A 26,883-nucleotide genomic window follows, 5' to 3' on the forward strand; every position below is an offset into this window, starting at 1 on the left:
ATGTTAAAGATTCTAACTGCAAAAATATTAATAATTTATTCTTCTCTTTTATTTGGAAAAATAAATCCCAAGGACTTAAAAAAAGGGTTCTCACTAATAAGAAGGCTGAAGGAGGTCTAGAGATGCTTTATTTTGAGGATGTAAATAAGACCTTTAAGGTTAACTGGCTTAAGAGATGTTTGATCACCCCTAATTCTTTTTGGAACCATATTCCTCATAGTCTCTTTAATCAAATTGGTGGCTTGAAATTTCTATTAACATGTGATTATAATATTTCTAAAATCCCCCTCAAATTATCCAAATTTCATCAGCAAGCTCTTCTCGCTTGGAAAATTTGCTACTGTCACAATTTCTCTCCTCACACCTCTTTCATTTGGAATAATGAAAATATAACTGTTTCAAATAAATCTTTGTTTTTAACAAATTGGTTCAACAGAGACATTAATCATCTTATAAAACTGTTTGACAGCTCTGGGAATCTCTTAACTTATGAACAATTCATGTCAACTTACAATTTTCCCGTACTGTTTAGGGAATTTAATTTAGTTATTAAAGCTATTCCTATAACACTTCATCAACTTATCAAATGTCATATTTGTTACAATTCCTTATCTGTTACAAACCCAAATTTAATTTTAGAAGGTGTTGAGTTAATTGACAAAAAATGCAATAACAAGCATATTTGTAATATTTTCCAAAAACAAAACAAAATATCTCCTAGAGGGAAATTTTTCTGGAACTCTAAGATTGAAAATATTGATTGGAGAAGAGCTTGGTTAAATCCTTTCAAATACTGTATTAATAATAAAATTAAAGAAATACACTTCAAAATTCTGCATACCATTTATCCTTCTAAATCTTTAATATCAAGATTCTCTGATATTGATGATATTTGTTGTTTTTGTAATAATGAGAAAGAGACACTGACTCACTTATTTTTTGACTGTAATGTCGTGAACAAGTTTTGGACTGATTTGGCAGAATTCATATTTAATCTGATGAATATTAATTACTGCTTTACCTTAAAGGATGTTACCTTGTATTATGAAAACAAAAGCAATAAGGATCTGGAATTTATTGTTAACCTTTTTATTTTATTAGCAAAATTTCACATACATAAACAAAAATTTCTTAATTCATCTCCTATGTTAAATTTGTTTTGCTCTGACTTTGATTTTTATATTTCTTCTATAAGACTGTTAAAAAACAAAGTCTGTGAAATATTTAAAATGCTATGATACACTCTTTAATACCCCTGATATTTTGTAATTTGTTAAAATTGAATGTGAGATATCCTTTTTCTGTTTTTATTTTATTTTATGTATTTATTTATTTTGTGTTACTTTCTGTATGTTACCTTTTCTGCAATAAAAAAAAAAAAAAAAAAAAAAAAAATCTTCCAACCCAACTTGGAGAATAGATTAACGGCGATATTTTTTTTATCGCGCGATAAGAGTCTCGCGTTAACGCAGCGCGTTAACGCCGATAACGGCCCACCACCAGAGCCGGATTAACGCAAAGGCAAACTAGGCACGTGCCTAGGGCCCGATTGGCGGGATGGGGCCCAGACAGAGGGACAAAAAAAAAAAAAAAAAAAGTACAAATGTCCTATCTACAATTTATTTCAATATTTATTAATTCACTATAAATAGTGACGATGTTTATCTTAACCATAGACTGTTACATTACTGCAGTTAAACCAATTAATGTGTGCCGGCTTCTGAAAGTATGTGTAACGAACGCATCCATCAGATGCTGCGAGGCTAAAGCCTAATAAGCACACAAAGAAGCACAGCTCATAATGCAGGTGTGAGAGTTGTCGTCATCTATTTTGGAGTGATTGCAATGTATTCTAAATATAAACTTGTACTGTAGATCAGCGTCATTTCTGGAAAAATCATTCACCGCTTTATTACGAGTTTAAAAGAGCGCGAGCGTCATTAACGTGCCCAGACGCGACGCTTTGAATTTGCGCGTACAATGAATAACATCGCGTCGGGAGCTGACTAGTAAAAAAGCTACAAAATTAAAAGACAAGACGTCTGTATTCTAAGTTAAAAAGCCAACACACTACAACATTTTTAAATGTTTCAAATAGTCTAAAGGATCTCATATCTATGGGTCTATCTTCTAAATTCTGCTGATGATTAGATTCCTGACATTACGCCAATAATTTCACTTTATATATTTTTTTCTGCTCAGTATAGCGATCGTGTCTTTCTCTTCCACTTGATTTGTGTATAGCATATTTAAGGTAGCAATGCAATATAAAAGCACTTATGCTCATCTACTGAAGTGGGATTCTGGAACTGTGAATAAATTGAATAAAACAGCAAAATAACAACAACAACAATAACATCTTCATTAAACAAAAAAGAGATTACCGTAGATAAAGTTTGATTAATATGTACAGTACCGGTAAAAGTCTGGACCCATTACTATTTTTAATGTTTTTGAAAGAAGTTTATTATTATGCTCTACAAGCCTGCATTTATTTGATCAAAAATACAGAAAAAAATATATATGTGTTAAATATATAAAAAGTGATAGTGAAGACTTTTTTAAAACAACTCTTTAATAATCAAAAATCCTGAAAAAAAGTATCACAGGTTATAAAATAAATATTAAGCACCATTTCTAACATTTGATAATAAATCAGAATGATCACGTGGCACTAAATTCAGCTTTGCATCACAGAAATATAAAGTATAGTAAAATAGAAAACCATTATTTTAAATTTTAATAATATTTCACTTTATTATTTTTCTGTTTTTTTTTTATCAAATAAATCCAGGCTTGATGAGCATAAGAGACTTCTTTCAAAAACATTAAAAATAGTAATGTGTCCAAACTTATGTACTGTGTAAGTAAAAATATACTGCTTTTAAAATTAAATGTTGTATAAATAAAAAGGTTAGGAATCATATTTGTTTCAAGTGTTTTTTTTATTGGGGGTGGGGGGCCTCCAACATGAATTTTGCCTAGGGCCTCCTAATGTCTAGAACCGGCTCTGCCCACCACTAATTTTTATGCATTCATTCTCATTCAATTTTCATGTTTAAAAATCAAAAACTTCTTTCTGCCATAGAATGTTGATATGTTCATTGTCACTGAAAAAGATAATTACACAATTATTATATGTATCTGGAAATATTAGAGGCAGATTGAACCTTTGGTGCACACACACACACACACACACACGCACATCTGAGCTTACAAAGCTACAAATTCTGCCTATGCATACTTATAGCTAAACTGTCATCATAAATATTATTGTTATTAAGTATTTTAAAATTAAAAAAACAAGGCACATACTGACAAATACTTTAATAAGTCTTGGTATCCTGCCATCTGTGTGAAATGTTATATTGCTGATAATATTGTAACTATAGCATGAAAACAGGGAATTCTCATTCCACTGTTGCATATTGTTGCTTTGAGGCAACATAGCTATTTTACCCATTTACAAAAGAAATATTCAATGAAAACATAATCAACAGAGTGAAATTAAATCAGAACTTACCCAAAATTGTGAAAATATTTTTTATTTCATGGAAATCCTAAGGAAAATTACACTTTTTCAAAGTTTTGTGGAGCTGAAAAAACATGGCTGCCGCATGTGAGTGCAGGTGAGGAAAAGACATTGAAAAGGGGGTTGGACAAGTAATGTAATCAAATACAAGCATTCTATTGGCTTTTCATACTTCCTCTAGATTAAAATAAGCATTTTTTTTTTTTTTTTGGTGTATGATTTTGTAAGCCTGAGAATATGAGGGAAAATGGGTATGTTACCCTGAAGCAACACTATGCAATAGAGGGTTAACAGTAACAAAATCATATATGTGCAATGGTGTTCTCTAATCCCACAGCTTTGGAAAGACTGTATTAAAACAAAAACAAAAAAACAACTGTATTTGTGCTAACCTTTGTGCTTCTAAATAAATCTCAAACTGCACTGATACGTGAGTTATATGATATTTGAATTTTTTGGAACAAAATGTGTGAGGAGGAAGGGAAATGTCACTTGAGCGATTAATTTAACGTTTGTCAGTATTGAATAATGGATGATAAAAAAGCAACTAGTCATGCATGAATAAATGTTTGTTTACTGGAAAGGACAACATATGTTTCTTTTGTTCTGATGTGATTTATCTTATTCATTTTAATTACAAGAGTGCTAACAAAAACTGTTGCACACTTTTAAATGAAGCTTTCACCCGATAAGAAACCCGACAAGTTTTAGCCTGGCTGTCTTGGGAAGCCTCCTCTTATACTTTTTGTCATCACATGGACATTGTTTTCAGTTTGCACTGTCTTCCCTTGGTTAGTTTGTTCTTGTCAGTGATGTTAATTTGATTCGTCATTCTGTTCAGCTGTATTACCTTGTTTGACTCTTGTATTTAAGTTCCTGTGTTTCTGTTCTTAGTTGTCCGGTCTCGACTATTTGGTTGTGTTGTGTTTCATTTGCCTGCCTTAATTGGATTTTCTTTAGTGTGGATTATTAAAGACTTTTGAACCTGATTCCTTCATCTTCTGCGTTTGTATACAGCCGAGTTGTGACAGAAGACCGGACCTAGATAAGACTGTAGCAGTGTGTTTTTTGTAGTTTGGTTCTCTTTCATCATCTCATGTTCAAGATCCACCTAGGCCCTAGGGGAAGGGCGTCCGTACCTGACCTCTGCAGAAGCATCCAATTGCACATTTAAAATCAACAGAGTTGCACCAAAGTGCTGTACAATAAAACATTGAGCATATAAAAAGAAAGCATAAAAAGAAACCATGCAGCGTGCAAAATGTAATTGCATTAAACAATACAATCCACAAAAAACTAAACAACAAAAAAATAACAACCTCAAAATGAAACTTTTAACTAATCTAATCAAAAGCCAGAGAGAACAAATAAGATTTAAGCGCTGATTTAAAACTGGCTAATGAAGGAGCAGACCTCACATTTAAGGGCACACTGTTCCAAAGTTTAGGTGCTGCCGCAGAAAAGGCTTGACCATCCTTAGTTTTACAGAGAAAACGTGAGACAGTTAAGAGAAGCTGAATAACAGACCTAAGTGTTCTTTGGGGAGAGTAAGGAATCAGAAGGTCACTAATGTATTTTGGTGCAACACCAGATAAAGCCTTGTACACAAAAACAGCAATTTTAAAATCAATTCTAAACTTTACAGGAAGCCAATAGCCTGGGAAAACCCAGACAACTTCCGGCAAATTTAGATTTGCTCTGCAAGTAAGTCTGGCAAAGAACTCATTCAAGTCCATTTCCCCATGCCGAGAAATCAAGGCACCAATCAGAAACGTTGAGGCGGGCTTTACACATGACGATCGCTCTGATTGGTTTTAGGTCTAGCCTATCCAGAGGCATTTGAGCGACGTCCACTCCGACGTCCGTTGGTGAAGTTTTAAATGCATTATTATATTCAAATTGCAAACACATGAGGACAGTCTCCATGAAAGTCCCACTGGCAGATGAACGTGCTACTACATTTCTCTCCGAAACGGTAGGAAATTAAATTAGATTTAATAGAGGATTTTAAAGTCCGCGTGAACCGTAAGTTGCAAATGACTTTTCTCCAGTGTTGTGACGTATTTCCCATTGAAACGGAATATTGAACAGAGCGCAGGGTTTTACTCTAGCGCTCCTCCTCTCTATCTCTGCTCATAACAGACTAACGGTTTGAGGGGAGTGGTTAAGCGTTTCCCAAACCAAGCCGTCAAACATACGTCATCAGGGAAGGTCCTCCAATGCAGAGGGGAGGGGCATTTTCAGATTTTGATTAAAGATTACGAAGCCAAAATTTTTTTGTGTGTGGATTGACTTGCATGGATGAATTGTTCACCACAAAACGATCAATTTAGGCAAACAAAGTAAATATGGTCAATTTTGATTTCATGTGGACTTTAACTGTGACAAGATGATTGACAGGGCAGTTTACATGACGGGATGCACGCAACAGATCCGTCCGATAAAGATGACGAAGTAGTATGTCCCAAAGTTGCCTACTTTTTTGCTACACATTCAAAAGTAAATACATTTTCTTCACAAAAAGAGTACATATGGCGTAGTGTAACCATAGACTGTAAAAAAATAGAGTGTAACATAGGCGAATTGGGACGCAGAATATGGCTTTACACATGACGATCTCTGATTGGTTTTAGGAGTTTTAGGTCTATCCAATTGTGCCCAGAGGCATTTGAGCGACGTCCGTTGGTGACGCCCCTTTGGAAATGAGTTATTAAAGGAGCTTTGCCAGACCATATCTCAGTTACTACTGAGAATGGTCTGGTTTTAACCAGGCTAGGAAGCCAATGCAAAGGCGCTAAAATAAGAGAAATGTGATATTTCTTTTTTGTGCCAGTAAGAAGTCTTGCTGCAGCATTTTGGACAATTTGCAGGCGAGAGATCGCAATTTGAGGCAGGCCACAGTACAGGGAATTACAGTAGTCCAGACATGATGTTATGAGAGCGTGGATTACGGTCTCCAAATCTTTCGGAGGTAGAAACTGTTTTAATTTCGCAACCAATCTCAGATGAAAGAAACTTCAATTTACCACTGTACTGATTTGTTTCTCAAAATTTAGTGACGAATCAAATGTAACTTCAAGATTCCTTACGTGAGGTTGAACACTGGCTGCAATAGAATCTAAATTAAAAGAGATGAAGACCTGGAGGGGCCTAAAATCAAAATTTGGCTTTTGCTTTCATTTAATTGCAAAATAATTATTAGCCATCCAACATTTGATCTCCTCAAAACAGTCGCAAAGCACGTCCAAAGGATAAGAACTGTCAGTTTTAGCTGGTAGACAAAACTGTGTATCGCCAGCATAGCAGTGGTAGGAAATCTTATTTCTTAAAAAAGGCACCCAATGGTAGCATATAAAGTGAAAAGAGAAAAGGGCCTAAAATGGACCCTTGGGTCACACTGCATAATAGGGGAACCGACGAAGAAGAAAACGGTGCAGTTTCCATAATGTGCATTGATTTATAACCGGACTGAAAAGTATCTGAAATATTGGACATGCTGATATAGGAATTCAACTGACAATACACCACTCTCTCTAAGAGCTTTAAATAAAAGGCAGTTTGGAGATCGGTCTAAAATTGCTGAGGATAGATGTGCCAAGATGAGGTTTCTTTAGCAGAGGGTGAACCACTGCATGTTTAAAACTAGCAGGCACAATCCCATTGCTTAGAGAACTGTTAATAATAGCTGTAACAGCTGGGCTCAAGGTTTCAAAGACTTCCTTGAAAAGACGAGCTGGGATGACATCAGACTTACAGCTGAAACATTTAGCTTTGGAAAAAATATCAGCTAGCTGAGCAAAGGTAACTGGATGAAAACAAGTTAGCGAATCAGTTGGTGAACAAATCAAAGGGGATGTTGCTGGATTATTGGAAGCCTTGATCTCCAAAACTATTATCAAAATTTGTTAAAAGTTTCTCACAGGTTTCCCGAGATGGAACAAGATAAGGAGCTGGTAAGGGATTTAGCACTGAATCAATTGTCTTAAATAGCATTTTCGGTCAGTTAGCATTTTCAGTAACGAGTTTTGAGAGGAATTCAGAGTTAGCCACTTTCACTGACTTTTGGTAACTAGTCAAGCATGCAGTTAAACATTCATACGATACTTGGAGTTTGTCTCTTTTCCACTTTCTCTCTGGCCTTACAACATTCTTTTTTTATTATCGGGTATTATTATTTAACCGAGGCTGAGCAGTGCCCTTTCCTGGGCTTAAAGTGCCCCTATTATGCTATTTTAAAGTTTACTAATGTTGTTTTGGAGTCTCCTACAACAGGTTTACATGCATCAGAGGACAAAAATCGGTTTAATTTCCTCATAATATACATTTGCACATCACTACATTTTCAATGATTCTCAAACAACTCGTCAGATGAATCAATCTCTCTAAATCCTGCCTTTCCGCAAACTACTCTGCTCTGATTGGCCAGACAGCTCAGTCTGTTGTGATTGGTTTACAGCGCGCCCGTCAAAATCAAAAATGCCCGTTGCCATAACAACATCAGCTGTCCTGATGCTTCCTACATCGTAAACAAAAGACAGTAATGAACAATGATGTCGATTTTACCATATCAATGTGAGCACGAGTCCGATGATGAAACACTGGAAGAACTAGTTATTCAACCCGAACCTCCATCGCAAGGACGACTCGAGCAGGACATTTCTCAGTGATGCACTACTCAGTTTGAGGTACCTTATGAGATGTTGCAACTGTAATTCCTCACCATCAGCATTAACAAGTAGCATAATAGGGTTAGCATTTTAAAATAGCATAATAGGGGCACTTTAAGCCCAGGAAAGGGCACTGCTCAGCCTTGGTTAAATAATAATCTGAAAGATAAATGGTCTGGCAACGACTAATGAAAATCGGCCAGCTCGAGGGGCGGCACAATACCCACAATTGGATAACACTACGACCAATCACGACAAGCCCCATACGATTAGCTACCAGTGGAGCTAACTGGTAGATTAGACTCCGTATCCGGTCGGCAAAACAGCAAAAACGGCCTTCTTGCAAAGGAACGATTCGAGCTCCATCTTCTGTTCCTCTCTTAGATAAAGCCAAGTTTAACTCGTTCATTGTAGCGGCCAAAGCCATTTCAAACAACTGGTGTTCATCCATAGCCATCTTGCAATGTTTACTAATGACTTCGACGTCACAGCGCTGTCGTCATCTGTTTAGCTCGCCTCTGGCCCGCCTATATCAGATAACCCGATGTGATTGGTGCAGCTCGGATACAAGGGCATATTTAATGAGCATTATTACTCGACGCCAGAGTAAACTCGCTGGGCAAATTCTTGCTCTCGCGAGAACTCTGGATTTCTAGGGTAATTAACAAGTGCATGTCCATCAACAAACCGATTATTTTATTTGTATTCATTTATTTACAGAGTTTTTTTGTAATATATTGTGGTGAACATGTGGAAACTGTATCAATAACAGTACATGTATGCAATGTATACATTAGCCGAGCTCTAGCGTGAATGACTGATGTGAATGACTGATGTAACATAAACGCTGGTAAAACAAATCTTGCTCCATGCTTAATCTTTCCTCAAAGTAGTGAGACTGACAGACAATCTGCATTAATAGACACAGGTAATATAGGTAATAGTGGCCCACAAACTGATTAGCAGAAGTATTTATGTAAGACAGTGATAACGTGAGTTAGCCAGTTAGCAGGAGACCTACACAATATAAAACTCAAAACTATGTATTTTGAACACCATCTTTCAAGAGCAAGCGGTTTGCGAATCTTGCATTGAACTCCAAGAATTGAGAAGCAGTCGTCAGTGAAATAAAGGGAATACAGCAAAAGTTTAGGATTGTACTGCTGTGATAGCATGGTAAAGATTAATTTTAACCACTGATTCTTCACATGCCCATCCTTGGGCAGTGAAAAAAAAACTGGCTTTACCTTCACATTGTAGAGCACAACGTCTTCTCGACATGATGCTATCCAGTATCCACAGGAATTACCTGCAGGTTTGAGGTTCAAATTTTCCCTGGTGTCTGCATGAGCAATAAGTGGGCAGGCAATATGCTAATGTTTCATCTTGATGTCACAATGAAACGGCTTATGACTTGTTTGAAAAACAATTAATTTCATTGACTCAGAGTCGACTCTTACTTTTGAAAGACAATAACTTTATATAAGGTGCACTCTCAGATTTTAAACTTTGCAGGATGTTTTCATTTACTTAGAGCTATGTTACACACTTCATGAAAGGTCATTTTCAAAAATCCATAATAGGGATTTAAGGGGAGCAAAAGAGTCTATAGAAATGGTGGAGGTTTTTACTAAGTCCTGGTCCATCTCTTCGATGTTTAATTCATCAAAGAAGACGGCATCCGCAAAGTTAGTTTGATAGTACTCTGAAAATAAACTGGCAGTGGAAGGTTGAATGAAACGAGAATAACTCACAGACTGAGAGCAAGTGGAGGTGGGAAAAACACAGACAGATTCAAACATAACTGACAAATGGTCAGAGATAGCGGCATCAATCATTCTCAGATTTATTATAGGAAAACCATGTGACAACACCAAATCAAATGTGTCGGTAAGGCAAGGGCTCGCTGCAGGGCAAACCTGCACTCGGCACCTTTCCTCAGTTGTCATTTGCTTGTCGCGACCTCTGGAATATTTTACACTCTACTCATGGTTTTACCGACTTCACTATTGTCTGCAGGAGGACTGTCTGTGTGCGGCGCCCTCATGTTCGCTAGGGATTCCCATCCTTACTGTGTGGTGTGTATTTGCCTTAATCATGCCTAAGAGGCTATTGATTTCCCAGAGAACTGTAGCCATTGCCACAGTAAACCAACGTTTACTACGTTACAACGTTTACTTTAATGTAACCAACTGTAGCCAACGTCAGTAAACTATGGAGTGCCGCAAGGATCTGTGTTAGGCCCTCTGCTATTCTCAATATATATGCTGCCACTTGGTAATATTATAAGAAAACATGGAATTAGTTTCCACTGTTATGCTGATGACACTCAATTATATATTTCATCACGACCGGATGAAAACACTAAATTATCTAAATTGACAGAGTGTGTTAAAGATATAAAATACTGGATGACGTGTAATTTTCTGCTATTAAATTCAGATAAAACGGAGGTATTACTTATTGGTCCAAAAAACTGCCCACAAAACCTGGATGTCCTGTTACTTTATCCACTACAGTAAAAGACCTGGGTGTTATACTAGACCGCAACTTGTCTTTCGAAATCATATTTCATATGTTACAAGAACAGCCTTTTTCCACCTTAGAAACATTGCTAAGCTACGTAACATGCTATCTGTTTCTGATGCAGAAAAGTTAGTTCATGCATTCATGACCTCGAGACTAGATTAGTGTAATGCTTTATTAGCTGGTTGTCCTGCATCCTCAATAAACAAGCTAAAGTTAGTCCAAAATGCAGCTGCTAGAGTTCTTACTAGGTCAAGAAAATATGATCATATAACACCAATTCTATCATCTCTACACTGGTTACCTATTAAGTTCCGTATCAATTACAAAGTATTGCTACTGACCTATAAAGCCCTAAATGGTTTAGCTCCAGTGTATTTAACGGATCTTCTATCGCCCTACAATCCATCGCGCTCTTTAAGATCACTAAATTCGAGGCTTCTGGTCATTCCTAGGATATCGAAGTCCACTAAAGGAGGGAGGGCGTTTTCACATTTAGCTCCTAAACTCTGGAATAGCCTTCCTGATATTGTTCGAGGCTCAGACTCGCTGTCCCAGTTTAAAACTAGATTAAAGACGCATCTCTTTAGCCAAGCATTCACATAATACTTACCTTTTATACTACAGTTAAATCGGATCAAGTGCATTAATATTATGAACAGCAGCTATGCTAATTATTTCCCATCTGCTTTTCTGTTGTTATCTCGGGACGCTAGTTCGTCAGCTCCAGTTTGTATCCAGCCTCTCATGGAGACTTCAGATGCCCCAACACCCGTGAAGAGACGACTCGACGCCTGTGAAGAGACGACTCGACGCTCGTGAAGAGACGACTCGACGCCCGTGAAGAGACGACTCGACGCCCGTGTAGAGACGACTCAACGCCTGTGAAGAGACGACTCGACGCCTGTGAAGAGATGACTCAACGCCAGCGATGTTATGCCCTAAATTAATACATGATTAACTAACTTTATGTTTCTATGTACATTTCTGAAATGCACTTTCTGTAAAGCTGCTTTGAAACAAGATGTATTGTGAAAATCGCTATACAAATAAATTTGAATTGAATTGAATTGAATTGAATTGAATTGAATTGAATTGAATTGAATTGAATTGAATTGCCGTGCTCTCCCCAAGAAACTCCAGCGCCGCTCAATGTGGCCACTACACAGAGCTCTGATTTAGGTCTGTGCAACTCTGATGGGGAAAAGGGCAACGCAGTTGTGCACACGGAGGCCTTCTGTGATGCAGCCTCTTTGCGCTGGACCAACCAAATGACCCGGCTTTTTTCGTGGATGTCTTGTCTGTCAAACCCCCTTTTATGAATGAGCCACCCAGCTCCGGGGACGAGGGCGAGCTTGGCCTTCTCAATGGCTTGGAAGACAAGGATGCCAAGACAGACACTCCAATTGCTTTACCCCAGTTGGTCCTCTTCGAGGCTTGTGAGCAAGCGGCCACTCGCCTCAGTATCGAATTGCCGGCCCATCAAAGTGCCTGTGACCAAGAGCCTATGATGGTAAACTCCTTGGACCCCCTCCCTGCCCTAGAAAGCAGTTTTTTCCAGTCCTCCCTATGTGTGCTAAACTAATAAAACATTGATGGGTAGACTCCCTCAACCTCAAACACCGTCTCGCGGGTCTAGACGTTAAGGATATGGCCTTTCTCGGCATGGAGCCCTCTATCGCCAGACACCTTATCCCCTCTCCAGTGTTGGGCAGTAGCATTGCTACAAGTAGTGACGTTACTAGTTGACGTTACATTTCTCAGTAGCATGGTGGTAGCATCGCTGTTTTTTTTTTAATCAAATAGCTTTTCAGTAGCGAAGTTCTTTTGTTGATCAAGTAGTGCGGTAGCGTCCAAACAAGCTACATTTTCCCAAGTATTTCTGAAGCTTGAGCTAAAATCTGAAATACAACTGCTAAGGATCACGGATGGTAGGCATGTTAAAAGATACAATACAACTTTCCGAGATCTGGATCAAGTCTCATGTAATCGCTCAGTCTGTGTTTCAACCGCAGAAAGACGTCAATAAAACAGCTTATAAACAATGTCAAGTAACATAACATTTACCACAGAAAAAAATATATTCAGTGAACATGACTCATTAGTCAGCTAGAAAAATTAATTTTAGAAAGGAGCATTTTGCTAAATATATGCACCATATTACATATTCATTATAATATGTAATGTTCTTCAATATTTAATGCATGTTTAAATAGATCCATCAAATAGTCAGCCACTATTTAAATGTTTATATTCCAAAAATGAATTGGAGTTGAAATATAATTATGTAATTGTAAAGTTAACTTTATTTTTTATAAAAATTTCCTTGAGTGTATTAAGTGTTTGGAGACAAATCAGTTAATTTTAACCTTCAATATTATAGGCTAATGCAACTGACTCCCATGTAGGCCTATAGTTTTCCTTTGAGAATATGTGCCATGTACTGTATATGATACAAAATAATTGATATTGAATCGAATCGTAAGCTTATGAATCAAAATCGCATCGAATCGTGAAATTTGTGTCAAGACCCAGCCCTAATAGTTATATGGTTTTATATAATTTTGTTATTGTTTTTGTTGTTAATAGATTTGGAACAGTTTTTGAATAAACAAGTGAACTGAACAATTATGCCTGCCTATCTGTTTGACTGACAGTTTTATTAATCACTGAGATAGCATTGACTTGGAATGAAGTTGGTTCAATATAAAAATTAAATAGAAAAAAAATAGCTTGTAGATGTAGTGCTACTTTTGTCATGTTGCTGTAGCTTAGCTTGCTACATTTCCCAGGGGGGCAGTCTCAGTGTAGTGAAGCTTAATTTAAGGTAGAGTAACTAGTTATTTTAGTCGATAAAGTTTTAAATATGGATATTTTTCTTTCACAAAAGCATCGTTTGACTTCAGAAGGCTTATTAACCCCCCAGAGACGTTTCGAGCACTTTTATCACGGATGGATGCGCTTTGATGGACTTTAAAAAAAATATACTCATTGACTCCCATTATAAAGCTTGGAAGAGCCAGGACATTTTTTAATATAACTCCTATTGTATTTGTCTGAAAGAAAAATGTCAAAGACTCCTAGGATGTCTTCAGGGAGAATAAATCATAGGCTGATTTTCATTTTTGAGTGAACTATCCCTTTAAGCATGTTATCCCTTTAAGCCTTCTGAAGCCTTGCCAGCAGCCATATCACCCTGTAGCCCAAGACTGGTTGCTGAAGCTAAGGGAGATGTCAACATGCCATCTCCTGGATGGGAGACCTCCTGGGAAAACTATAGGTTACTGCTGGAAGAGGTGTTAGTGAGGCCAGCAGGGGGTGCTCACCCTGTGGCCTGTGTGGGTCCTAACACTCCAGTATAGTGATGGGGACACTATACTGTCAAAGAGCACCGTCCTTCGGATGGGACGTTAAACCGAGGTCCTGACTCTCTGTGGTCATTAAAAATTCCAGGATGCCCTTTGGAAAAAGAGTAGGGGTGTAACCCTGGCAACCCCTGGCCAAATTTGCCCATTTGCCCTTGTCAATCATGGCCTCCTAATCATCCCCATATATACTGATTGACTTCATCACTCTGTCTCCTCTCCACCAATAAGCTAGTGTGTGGTGGGCGTTCTGGCGCAATATGGCTGCCGTCGCATCATCCAGGTGGATGCTGCACATTGGTGGTGGTTGAGGAGATTCTCCCCTTCTATTTGAGTACCTAGAAAAGCGCTATATATAAATGTAATGAATTCCTATTATTATTATTATTATTATTATTATGTTTTGCTTAAGTGTTTTTTTCTTTAATTGCTAATGCAACATTTTTACACCACAGACTGAACAATTTTAAGCATTGCTTGGTAATTGGTTGACCTCTTTGTGTACCCAGAAAAGCGCTATATAAATGTAACGAATTATTATTATTTGTACCCTCACCTGGGACCATAAAATGTATCATTATGTGTGTGGTCAGGAATGCATGTTACCACATGTCATTTCTCCATTGCTGGTGAATATTGGAGGTAACTGTTGCATTGTGAGTTTGAACTTGCCAGTCTATTATTGACACATAAACTACTCTAAATTAATTAGCTGTTTTGTTTTCATTCTTATTCACATAAGAAACAAGGCTCAGTTATCAAAAGAAACATATAAATGCACTTATAGATTGTTGGAGAATAAATATGAAAAAAAAAGAAGCTAAACTAGAATGTTTTGAAAAAGAAAAAAAAAGACAAAAGAGCAGATACGACCAGAAGGGTTTGATACTTGAAAGAGCAAATATTGTGAGGTGAGGGGAGTAGGAACATTAAATGAGAGAAAAGGGATTAAGTTAAAATAACATTAGAGCCTTGACAGAGGTGCAGCATAAATTATAATTTAGCAGATGGCAAATCTGTATAGACTAACCCAGAAGAACCACTCTCTCAGCAGGTGCCTTAACAGGAAATCACCTGAATCACCCTCTGTCACTCTCTCTTTGCCTCTGTGCTGTGTGGGATGCCGACAGTAGGAGCATGTGTGTTTTTTTAAGTAAGAGATAGAGAGAGACATGGGAAGCAGAAGATAAGACTTACTGGCAGGAAATAGCTTTAGGTAGTCAAAGATGTGAAATAGCGGCTTCTGAGCCATTTGCTTCTCTTCCCCTGAGGAGAAATTAAAATAATTCAAGTCCTTGGTACTTCAAGTATGTTTCCATTTCTAAAATAATAAAAAGCTTGTCATCACTGAGACAGTCAATGTGAGGAACTGGTCATTGAGGTTACCTTTGTGTTTGGATCCTGTCAGCCAGACATGCCCCCTACATTTTCTTTCCAGAATTGAATTGACATCCTTCCTTTCCAATCACATGATTTTCCAGGCTACACATCTGGACATTGTTAACCTCAAGGACTTGTACTCAGACAGTACCAGACAAAGAGTTAGTGTGAGTGCTGTGTTACACACAAAGACTGTTCAGACTTCCATGTATCTTCCCTGTGGATTAATTACCTGTCTGTTCTCAGTCTCGATTCTTCATTGTGGATTCTCCATCATCTGTTCTCCAGTTTTGATCTCCATTGACTGTCTATTGTATCTCCATGTCTGTCAGCATCTGCAATATGAAGTCTGTTAAAACAGTCACCTGTTTACTCACCTGTATTCCTGTCAGTCACCAACCTTTCAATAAAGCCCTGCATTGGAGTTCATTTTTTTGTCTCTGTCTCAGATATGACAGTATCTAGATTATATTAATATATTATAATTAATATATAATTATTATGCTATCATGTTTCAAATTGACATGCCCCTTCCAACATCAAAATTCGGCAACTTGTGTATTGTGAGGGATTTTAATTAATCAACTTTAATTAATCAACTAACATTTGTTTTTCTTGCAGTAATGACATTCATATGCTTTTAATGTTTCCAAACTCTTTGGGGAAAAGTTGTGACTTTGAGTATGTGTGTGTATAAATAACATAAAGGGGAAGTGAAACTAGACAGATTACTAGTTCTCAAACCTTGTGATAAGTAAAACAGATCACAAAAACAGAGTTTGCTTGTGCCAGTGACAGAGGAAAAAGGTTGGGGCTTTTGAACCAATTGAACCAATCATATTGAAGGTGACATGTTAGTCTTATTTGTTTTCTCAATTCTATAAAAACTGTTTTATCTGTGTTTTACGGTGGGATTCTCAATGGAATTTGTCTGAGATCCTCTGGCCTTGCTTCTTGGGAGAGATTCCCAGAGAACTGCTCTGGAAGATCTCCTGGCCGTGATTAAAGCATTTAAAGGACATTTGGAGGTCTGTTTGTCGATTATTCCTGCACAGGAAGCTAGTTTAGGAAGTGAGCTAATATAGGGAACAAGTTAGTGAGAGTAAGAAACTCGGCCAGTTGTCGACTGAAGACGCAAGAGCTAGAGTATAAAGTTATTGGGTGTCGATTAGTAGACGCCCCAGATTAAGGAATTGAGTGTCGATTTGTAGATGCCCCAAGATAAAGGTATTGGTGTCGATTTGGAGACGTCACAGATATCAAGATCAGTTGGGTGTCGATTTGTAGACGCCCCAAGATAAAGGTATTGGTGTCGATTTGGAGACGCCACAGATATCAAGATCAGTTGGGTGTCGATTTGGAGACGCCCCAAGATAAAGGTATTGGTGTCGATTTGGAGACGCCACAGATATCAACATCAGTTGGGTGTCGATTTGGAGACGCCCCAGATCGTTAGGTTTAGGGAAAAATCTACCACAGTATCATCTAAATTTTTTGAGTTGTACATACGACTTTTCTCAGTCATTCAAGTGCTCGGAACTCGTTATTACAATATTTCTGACTTCCCTTGTAGGGGAGTGTATATTCAGATATTAAGTTAGGAATTTATACGCCACTCTTTTATAATTAATTCTAATTGATCAATCACTGCATTTGGCAGTTTTAAATTTCTTTATACTGTATTTGTTGCTGTCCACAGCAGCGCTGATATCAGTCTGCTCAGCTGGCTAATATTGTTTAATATTGTTCATGTATTTATTTATAATATAGCCTGTAATGTTTTCTTATTTATTTATTTGTTGAGTAGACGTAGAAGTGAGATAATGAACAGTCAGTTGGTCATTGTAACAGAATACCCATCTGCATGGTACAAAAATTCTATACATTATCCCTTTCAGCCACTGTGCATTTGATTATACACACAGTAGTTTGACATGGCCTTCATACCCATTCTTCCATGCACAAGTTTGTGTGAACAGGCAGCTAAGGTGAAGGTTGTTCTGATCACATAGACCAATGTTTGCTTCAAAGAACACATATTTTCATCAGCCTTTTTTTTTGCAACCTCTGCTCCAGAAAATGTGAGTGACCTGTCTTAGGTAGCTATACTAGTCAGGTGTGAAATAGATTGGACATGGAGCCACACTGTCTGCCTTATTGGAAAGTGATTTTTTTTTCTATATTAACCATCTCTCGCACGATAAGTTGGACTGAAGAGAAGACAAGACATCAATCAAGAAGCAACCACCCGTTTCAGAAATCATTGCAAGACTCTCTCAATTCTCAGCTTCTAGCCCTTTTGAGAACTCAAATGAGCTTCAGTTAAGCAATATCACATAGGCAAGAGTGGAACAGCTGTTGGATGGCCATTCAGATTAGAGGACCGGAACCACTGTATAATGCAGCATAAGTGTTGTCATTCCTATAAAGTACATTTTTCACAATTATGTTAATTTCACCAATTAGGTCAAAATTGAGCTGCTAAAGCAATCTGAGAGAAACAGCATATTTTCTTCAGTTACGAAATTATTGTTATTAAAAATATTTTGATGTTACATGATTTAAATTTAAAATCTACCCACTCCTTTTTTTAAATTCCCATAAATCATAAGCAATGTCTCAGAAAAAGCCATTTTGTATGCACTGTGACATCACATTGCAGAGGCCCAGCCCACGACTGCTGACTGACTCGTGTATTTACCTAATTTTTGGGGAGTGACATTGAATATCTATGATTTCAGTTCTCATACAACAGCGCCAATACAGTCAGAGTTAGATCAATAATATTGTTGAATATTAAGTGTCCCCATGAGATAGAGATGATATTATCACTGATGACATTATAATCACTCACTGAGTTAAGAGCCTGAGCTAAAAGATGCATGAATAGCTTGATTTTTCCCATGGGCTCTTGCCACAGATTCATTAAAAAGCACAGTGAATGAAAAGGTCACTCTGCTGGTCTCAAATATTGCCCTTGTCATGACCAATTAAATTCACCCTTTTCAAGTGAAAGTTTTTCATTGTTATGCTTATTTGAAGTTCTATGTTGATACAGTATGTGTAACAGCAACCCAAGTGAAATAAATTATTTTCAACATGTTTTGTATAGAAGTGTTGTATATTAGTTGTTGTCTCATTATAGTGATTTTCCTGTATTAAGCTGAGTAGTTGTTGGGTGGATAGCCATGTGTTCTTCAAACAGCCTATACAAATAATGTCTGGACAATATGAAGGTAAAACAGTAGCAAAACTCGAGAGCTTGCTAATTTGAATGTGAGAACTTGTAAAATTAATATTTGTATTTGTAAGTTGAAATTTATACTTGCAGCTCTGATGTGAAAAGCTGCATCTATCGATTTGCACACACAGACAATACTCAGAACACCTGTGTTTTGAATTCGAAGTTGCAGATTAATAGTTACAAATGTGTAAAAGTGTCATTTACATAAACAAAATGACAGGCACAATTGTGTACTACACATTTATCTTTGTGCTTTAGTTCAGTTTCGTTGTACAACCACAAGTCGGCACTCACAACCTCTCATATCTGGCAGTACAACTTCAAATCCTAGCGCTTTGACTTTTGCTACTCTTTTTGCGATATGCCTGTAGCAAAACTCACTCGTGCACTTGTAAATGCAGACTTGCGAGAGCAGAGTCGGGGGCGGGGCTGGGGTCGGAATGAAGTCATTTTATTGGTCGATGCCTCACCAATGAACAGAATATGAACGCAACGCGTTTAATTGAGACAGTGGTATTAAAAGACCAAACAGGAAACACCATAAAGCATAGCCTATACAGAAAAAAATTGAGCACAGAATATGAACGCAACGCGTTTAATTGTACGTTTTCCTCGAAACCCAAGAAAACGCTTAATGAGGCTTAATGGACTAACAGTTATAAAATAAAAATTAAAAACAATAAAAAAACACATAATTTGTTACTTTATTAATAAAACACTAGGCAGCAAGTTTATTTGCACTGAACACACATTTGCTTATATATATATATATATATATATATATATATATATATATATATATATATATATAAATGAAGAGTTCAGATGCTCATATATTTAAATTCAATAATTTCACTTAAATGGCAGTGAAGATTACCTATTAATTATCATTTAAGTGAAATTACTGAACTTAAATATACAAGCTTGATAAAAATGATCATTCTATAAGAAAATTTCAAATGGCATTTAGAGGCTTTTGCATCTGAACTCTTCATATATATATATATATATATATATATATATATATATATATATAGCCTATATATATATATATATATACATATATATATATATATGTGTGTGTGTGTGTGTGTGTGTGTGTGTGTGTGTGTGTGTGCCAATTCCATTGCAATATGAAAATGCACCTAAATTATCTGATAAGAATGTAAAATGTATACCTTAATATGCAATGTAAGTCGCTTTGGAAAAATGTAAATGTTTTAAATATTCACCCTAGCCTAACTGTTGGACACACAAAACTCTTTTACAGTCTATATGGTATATATACCATATATAGGGCATATATATATATGGCATACGTCATATGTTTTACGTCATATTCTGTGCTCATCTGCTTTTCTGTAGTATGCATTAGCATTGTGCCTACTGAGTTTGATAATTTCGTTTATTTATTTTAATATCAGTCTAATGCATTAAGCCATGTTAGTGTTTCAGTGCACGCGGGTTTCGTGACATCATCGAACTCCCATTTCATTGGCTAGGTGCCAACCAATAAAACGGCTCCTTTGACCCCCCCTTCTCCCGCCCCCCTTTCCCTCTCACCGCCCCAGTAGCACCTCAATGCAGTACACAAGATCCGAGGGGAGGAGTCGGATCTTATATAAGGGGTGGAGATTGGTAGGTTTAGGGGTGGAGATGGGTAGGTTTAGGGGTGGGTTTAGGGATCAGGGGGTGGAGACGGGTAGGTTTAGGTATATGTAAGGTGGGAGGAGTTGGATTTTATCCAACTCCTCCCCCTGGATTTTATGCTCTGCATTGAGGACCATCTCCACCGCCTCTGAGTTTCAAGTGCACAAGTTAGTTTTGCACCTGATATGTCGCGAAAAGAGTAGCAAAAGTCAAGGCGCGAAATTTGAAATTGCAGTGACAGATTTGAGAAGCTGCAAGTGCTTAATTGAGGAAGTACCGCGAATGTGAACGTAAGATTAAACGCAAAATATATATTACAAGTTTGTGTCTGTCGTTGTATTTCTGTGAATGGCATTTTACACATTTGTGTCTACTTGTCTGCAGCTTCAGATTCAGAATACAGGTTTGTGACTATTGTTTGCGAGTGCAAATTTCAACATTCAACTTCAGATTTTTATTTTACAGGTTTTCACATTGGAGCTGTGAGTGTAAATGTTCATGTACAAGTACGAATATTTATTGTACAAGTTCTCAAATTCACATTTACATGCTCTCGAGTTTTGCTACTGTTTTACCTTCATAGGACAAAATTGTTTGGGAGAAGAGAGTATTAAAGATTGTTGTATATGACCTTCTGTATCTTAAAGGGATAGTTCACCCAAAAATGAAATAGCGCTAACCTTTTTTAAACAACAAAAGGGTGGTTAGCCTAAATGATGACAAAATTGTAATTTTTTAGTGAACTTTAATCCCCTTTAACTTAAAGTTTTGTCTGTGTGACAAGTCTAGGAGACAAACAATAGATGCATTAGCTAATTCTTTCTATTTAAGCTGGCCCTTTGTTATTCTGGTTTATGGTCTCCACAATAGAGTGACCTTGATGCACATTGATGTGCATGAATGTCTCACTTACAAGAAAGGCTAGTTTAATTTGAACATAAATGGTGATGTGGTGATTAACATGAAAGTTATCAGTAAGCATACAGTACACATAACATACCAAAGTCTCCCCAATAACGCCATACAGGATTTCACTTACCATTGAAAAACATGCCTTAGATTTATTATAAATTAAATAGTAGGTCTAATTAGTTTCTTCAATTGGCCCAGTCTGAGGAAGTAAAATAATTTAGCCTATATGGCATCGACCAGAGATGCAAGGACCTTCTCATGTTACATTTCATCTATTACATTTCATTACATTTCTATTGTATTGATATTGTGATTAAGCCTACCAAACAACACCAACAACATGATTTGTTATTGGACTAGGCCTATAGACAGTCTTGGGTCAAAGCATTGAAGAAATCGTTTCCTCTCCATGGGAATCTCTGGCAGTTTTTGTGTTGGACATATGAAGACTTTTCCCCCCATTTAATTAATCCAAGTGCCCACTAGGATTTTATCATTTCCAGTTTGATGCGCGCGTTGATCCCCCCAAGAGTATCTCAAAAGGAATGCGCGCGCTCAAGGAAAAGCTAGACAGCGTGAAAAAAACTCCCGAAAAAACAAGCTGTAGGCCTATCAGAAATAGGTTTCAGATTGAACTAATTAAATATTAATATAGATCACTGTGTGGAACAGAGTCTTAACGTGATCTAAACTGCCTGTCACTGTAACATAATGTTTGACAACTAGTGCAGGACAGGTAAAAAAAAGTTTGAGATAGGCTAATCATCGTGCTCTTGATCTGTTATTTACAGTAGGCTACTGTACAACTTATCTATATTTTCACGAATTTCAGGAGTCGGTCATTGCCAACAGCTTATAAAGTCCTTAATCGACTGAATATGTGATTCTTATCGCAAGTAGCCTATACTTCACTGTTCCGTATTGATGCAACCCCCCTACGCCACACATTGGTACAGCCCACATGCAATGTTGAAGAAGCCTTGGCTGAAGTATAATGTGTTTAGATGAAGACGGTTTCAGGTGGGCAGAACAGTTGCGTTTGACAGTAAAAAGCGAATCAATCCTGCACTTTAGTGGCATCTGCGTATTGCTATTGTGATTAAGGGTGAGTATTAAGAGCTTTATCAGACGTTTGCTGTGTGCAAAGTGTAAATAACGCTATGTTAAGTGTGCTGAATTAGCGACATTTATCGAGACACAAGCGGACTGAAATGCTTTTCATATCCATTTAAAAATAAATGGCACGAGGTGGTCGTCGCAAAAAAAGAAAAATCTTATTTATGTTTGTCCTGTCCTAAACGATGTAGAGCACTGAAAAAAAAATCGGCTGCCCTTGAAGTGAAGTGTAGACACAGCGTTTTTAATGCAGCACCTTTAAAGCCTTTGGGATTTAAATGTAACGTTTAAAAGGCAGATATCAGAGAAAAAGTCATGCCCCCAATGAATGCAGGAACAGGAGCCCGTGTCGTGAAGTGACCACGTTATTTAACGTTGGTTCATGATCGCTCTCGCTTGACTCTGAAATTTGAACTTGACAGGTAGGCTAGGTTGTTGAAGTGAGATGCTTTCAGCACTTTGTACCGAACTGGAGCTTCAGGCGATATTGCTGGACTGGTAGGCTACGAGTCGCGAGCATTTTCATAGAAATCAGCGACTGATGTTTCATCACCCCGCGAGACCCTCATTTGGTGACAAGTGCTCAAATCAGAGAGTTTGCACTCATGCGGGGTCATATCTGTTTGCGTTCGTGCACACTGTATAAATACAATTAAATTACTATTAAATTATTAAAAAAAACAAATAATAAAAAGAGGCTGCAGAAAATAGTGAGAGGTGAGATGCGTTTGAAAGATTCTTTCTTTTATTAGAACAAATATAATTGGGTATTTAATTTAATCACTGTGTTAATTGTGCAGTGCACTATTATCACGGTTGCTTTTTTTGACCCCCCCAAATAAAGCACCTTACTACACAGAATATAATAATAGTTATAATAGTATAATATAATAGTTCTGTTCAATGGCTGTCATAATTGCCGTCATTAAAGTAGCTACTACTGGTTTAACTAGACAGCACAGACCAATCTTGCGTGATCATTTGCATAATTTTATAGTTAAAAAAATCACTAGGTGGTTTTTCACTTGGTTTTATTGTATGGTGTCTGCTAGGTGTAGGGTATTGCAGCACTTTGTATTTGTACAGCTTCCCAAATTCCACGATTTCCTTTGATCTCTTAATCATGGTCTCATATGTGATACATACTTTAAAGTCGACATAAAAAAGAAGTTGCAATAGTATTTTCTTCCGTTTTGTGATGTATATCCAAGTGAAACAGTTTATCGAAAAAAGAGAAAAAAAAATGTAGGAAGGGACTTTTTATCCATTGGGAATTGATTGGATCCTTGTGGCTTGTTATTGCTATGATCTCATTTGAGTGACAGGTTGTCCCGCCTTCGCGCCAGTAAACACGTCATCAAAGATGAGGAGATATGTTGTGGCAATATTTTGATTAAAATTAGGAAAAAACATTTAGTAAGGGAAAGTTAGTAAAAAAAATATGAAAAAAACACGCCGTGGATGGATAAATCATTTATAATAAATAGGCTAGGCTACTGCAATATTCCAAAATTAAGGATTTTTGACAGTTGCTGGTCAGGCTTTAATGAAGGAAATTGACAATTCAGTGCACTTTTATTGTAAATGAGTGAGTGAGTGATAATATCCAATGTAACATGAAGTAAACATTCACAAGATAAATTGCATTGTAAAAATTTAGTCAAAATGTGATTCATGTGGTAACACCTAAATGTAATAGTTTAAGTAAAGTCAGATATATTATTTAATATGACTTTTGCAAAGTAGCATACACTACGCTGATTGCAGAGACAACCCCCCAGCCTGTGGTCATGTGCTGTGCACGAGAGCACAATATTGTCAGCGCAGGATTGTGATCTTGGTAACTATTCAGTTCCTGCAAGTATATTAATTGGAAATTAAGCTGGTGGACTCTTAACCATTTATCTGCAGCCACTCTGAGAACCGGCCCCTTGTCTTTCTCATCAGGTCGAGAAGCTAGGTGTTTACAAAAAAGGTTCAAAACATTAGAATAAAGTTTATGCAGGTTAATTGCTTGAGTTTGTCATCCTGAGAACATTGTTAAATATTGATCTAGAGTAGTGAGCAATCTATTTAAAGGCAGGGTAGGCAGGATTTTTCTAAAAAACTTTTTCCCAAATTTGTTTAAACTGTCTTTATATACCAATACATAATTAAAATGTAAGTACTCTGAAAAAGAGTATAAAAATCGAGTGTCTCTAGTCCTTCTCAGGGCTGCAATAAACACAGCTACTTATTCCATTCACTCCACCCCCTCCCTTCTGGGCTCCTGCCAAAGCCACGCCCCCAAAACACATGAACGTGCGATGCCAACCGCTCAGCTTGGAGGACGCGTTTGCCAGCGCTGAGCGGAGAGGAGCGCAGTGCATATAGTGACATCATGTCAGAATTACATGTAATTAAATACCTAACTTTATCATTATGAATATAAACAACTAACATGGCTGTTAGTACTCACTATCAAGCTAGCATATCGATACTGGTTACTGGTTTAAAATATATTGAGTTTGATTCGGTAACGAGCTAGTAACATAAGGCAAAGCTAAAAACAGGTTGCATTGATACACGTTTTCCCATTACCATCAGTTACACTGTGATGAAGGTGAATTTCGTGTAAGATTCATAACATATACGGTGTTTTGCATGTAAGAGCTTCCACGATGAAAGCACTGTTGGCTCTGATGAGGGCTACACTCCAGAGACAAGTACCTTTCTACCTTACTAGTTCCTTTTTTTTGCCTTGTTTGCCTTCGCTGACTGTATATGCAGGTACTGGGAATTTTGACTACTCTTTCTCTGCCATAATTGTGATTCTTCCTAGCTTCCGTGCCTCTCTCCATGCCTCTTCCCCTCCTCGAGTCAAATGGGTACGCGCATGTGGGCAGCTCCTGTAGCAGCAGAGGTGGTAGCCATGGTAGCGAGGGAGAGTGACAGTCGCCCAGCCAATCATTTCATTCGTTCCGAATGGAAATAAGTAGCTGTGTTTATTGCAGCCCTGAGAGAACTAGAGACACTCGATTTTTATACTCTCTTTTTCAGAGTACTTACATTTGAATTATGTATTGGTATATAAAGACAGTTTAAACAAATTTGGGAAAAAGTTTTTTAGAAAAATCCTGCCTACCCTGCCTTTAAGAGTCCCTAGAGCACAGCATATGTGTAAAACAGTATATTTGTACACATTCTCTTTTCTCTTCCTTGCATCTTTTTCTGTTATTTAAAGGAATGGTTCACTCTAATATTAACATTTTGTCATCATCTTTTGTGTTCTACAGAAGACATGAAGTCATACAGGTTCAGAACAACATGATGGTGAGTTAATCATGACAGAATTTTCATTTGAGTGAACTATCCCTTTAATCTCATACCGTCTATTTCTGTCAGAACAAACTCAAACACAACAGAATGCTTTTTATCCTCGGAATAGTATAGTTAAAAAAAGAAGCTAGAAACAAACTCATATTTCACTCTTGAGGGAATGGCATTAAATGACAAGTCTCTTTATCTCTAAGGATGTGACCAGTGCCCTGGTTGATTTGCTGATGTATAACTGTCAGGGATGATTAGTTAAACACTGCCACGACAATATGCTGAGGGCTTTTCTTGCCACTGATTATGTGTTTAGGTGCATGTGTGTCCAATTTCATGGCTCTGGGCACAAGCTAATAAAAGAGATGGAGACGAACGATAGTAGGGACATATTTAAAGATGACATGAAGAGATGTTGAGAGAGAAGGAAGATGAAAGTAGAGGAAATGATGGGTAAAAAGGAGGAATATTATAAAAAATAATGGTAGACTATTTTTGGCCAGTCACTAAGACAGAGTTGTTGATGCACATCTTACAGATCTTTTCCATAAATATCATTTTTTCTTTGGAGTGACTTTGTCATACCAACAGAGTAAACAGAGCTCAGCAGCACAGAGAGAAAATGAGCAGGAATCTGTAATCAGTGTTCCTCTGTGCTTGTGTGTGGTAATGAGCCTGTCGAGTGTGGACATTGTGTGTTTCCTCTCTGTTCCTCCTGACAGGACAGACTCCAGACTTACTGATGATGAGCATGCTGGGTAATGAGATGCACTATGGGCAATCAGAGGTGTGTTAATCAAGACGCAGTGTCTGTTGGCACCTTAGTGCCCTTCTGTCACCAATCCCATTTATTTTCTATTTTTATGCTTTGTTTGAAATGAATTAAACTAACACAAAAATCACACATGTATTATTTTGTCTGAAAAGAGACACACAGCAATCAGAGCAGAAAACTCAGGCCTCTCATTGTTGTTATTACTGATATGACAGCTTGTAATATTCCCTGCACTGTTGTGCTGCTGACAGGTATTTGATGTTTTGATGATTTTACCAATGAGCTCTCTTGACAAGCATGCTGGCCTTTGTACCCTTAATCGGGTTTTGAAGGCCAACAGATGTTCAATTTTGACACACTTAATGAAAATTTAAACCTTTTAGCTCTATAATAATTGCTGCCTCTTT

The 26,883-nt window shown here is 37.3% G+C and overlaps 1 protein-coding gene across 2 annotated transcripts in view; it reads left to right on the forward strand.

Annotated features, from left to right (window-relative positions):
- The first annotated feature begins 22,237 nt into the window (after positions 1–22,237).
- The window catches only part of htr5ab (5-hydroxytryptamine (serotonin) receptor 5A-b), a 39,885-nt gene continuing 35,239 nt past the window's right edge, over positions 22,238–26,883 (forward strand). Inside the window, exons 1-2 of one of the 2 annotated variants that reach the window (XM_081356308.1) lie at positions 22,279–22,381; positions 25,668–25,704. The gene's annotated coding sequence lies outside the window, so the exon portion shown is untranslated. Of the gene's footprint in view, positions 22,382–25,667; positions 25,705–26,883 lie in introns of both variants that reach the window. The other variant, XM_081356309.1, reaches the window with a different exon arrangement.

Source organism: Scardinius erythrophthalmus, assembly GCF_964197995.2.
Source record: "Scardinius erythrophthalmus genome assembly, chromosome: 2".
NCBI classification, from domain to species: Eukaryota; Metazoa; Chordata; class Actinopteri; order Cypriniformes; family Leuciscidae; genus Scardinius; species Scardinius erythrophthalmus.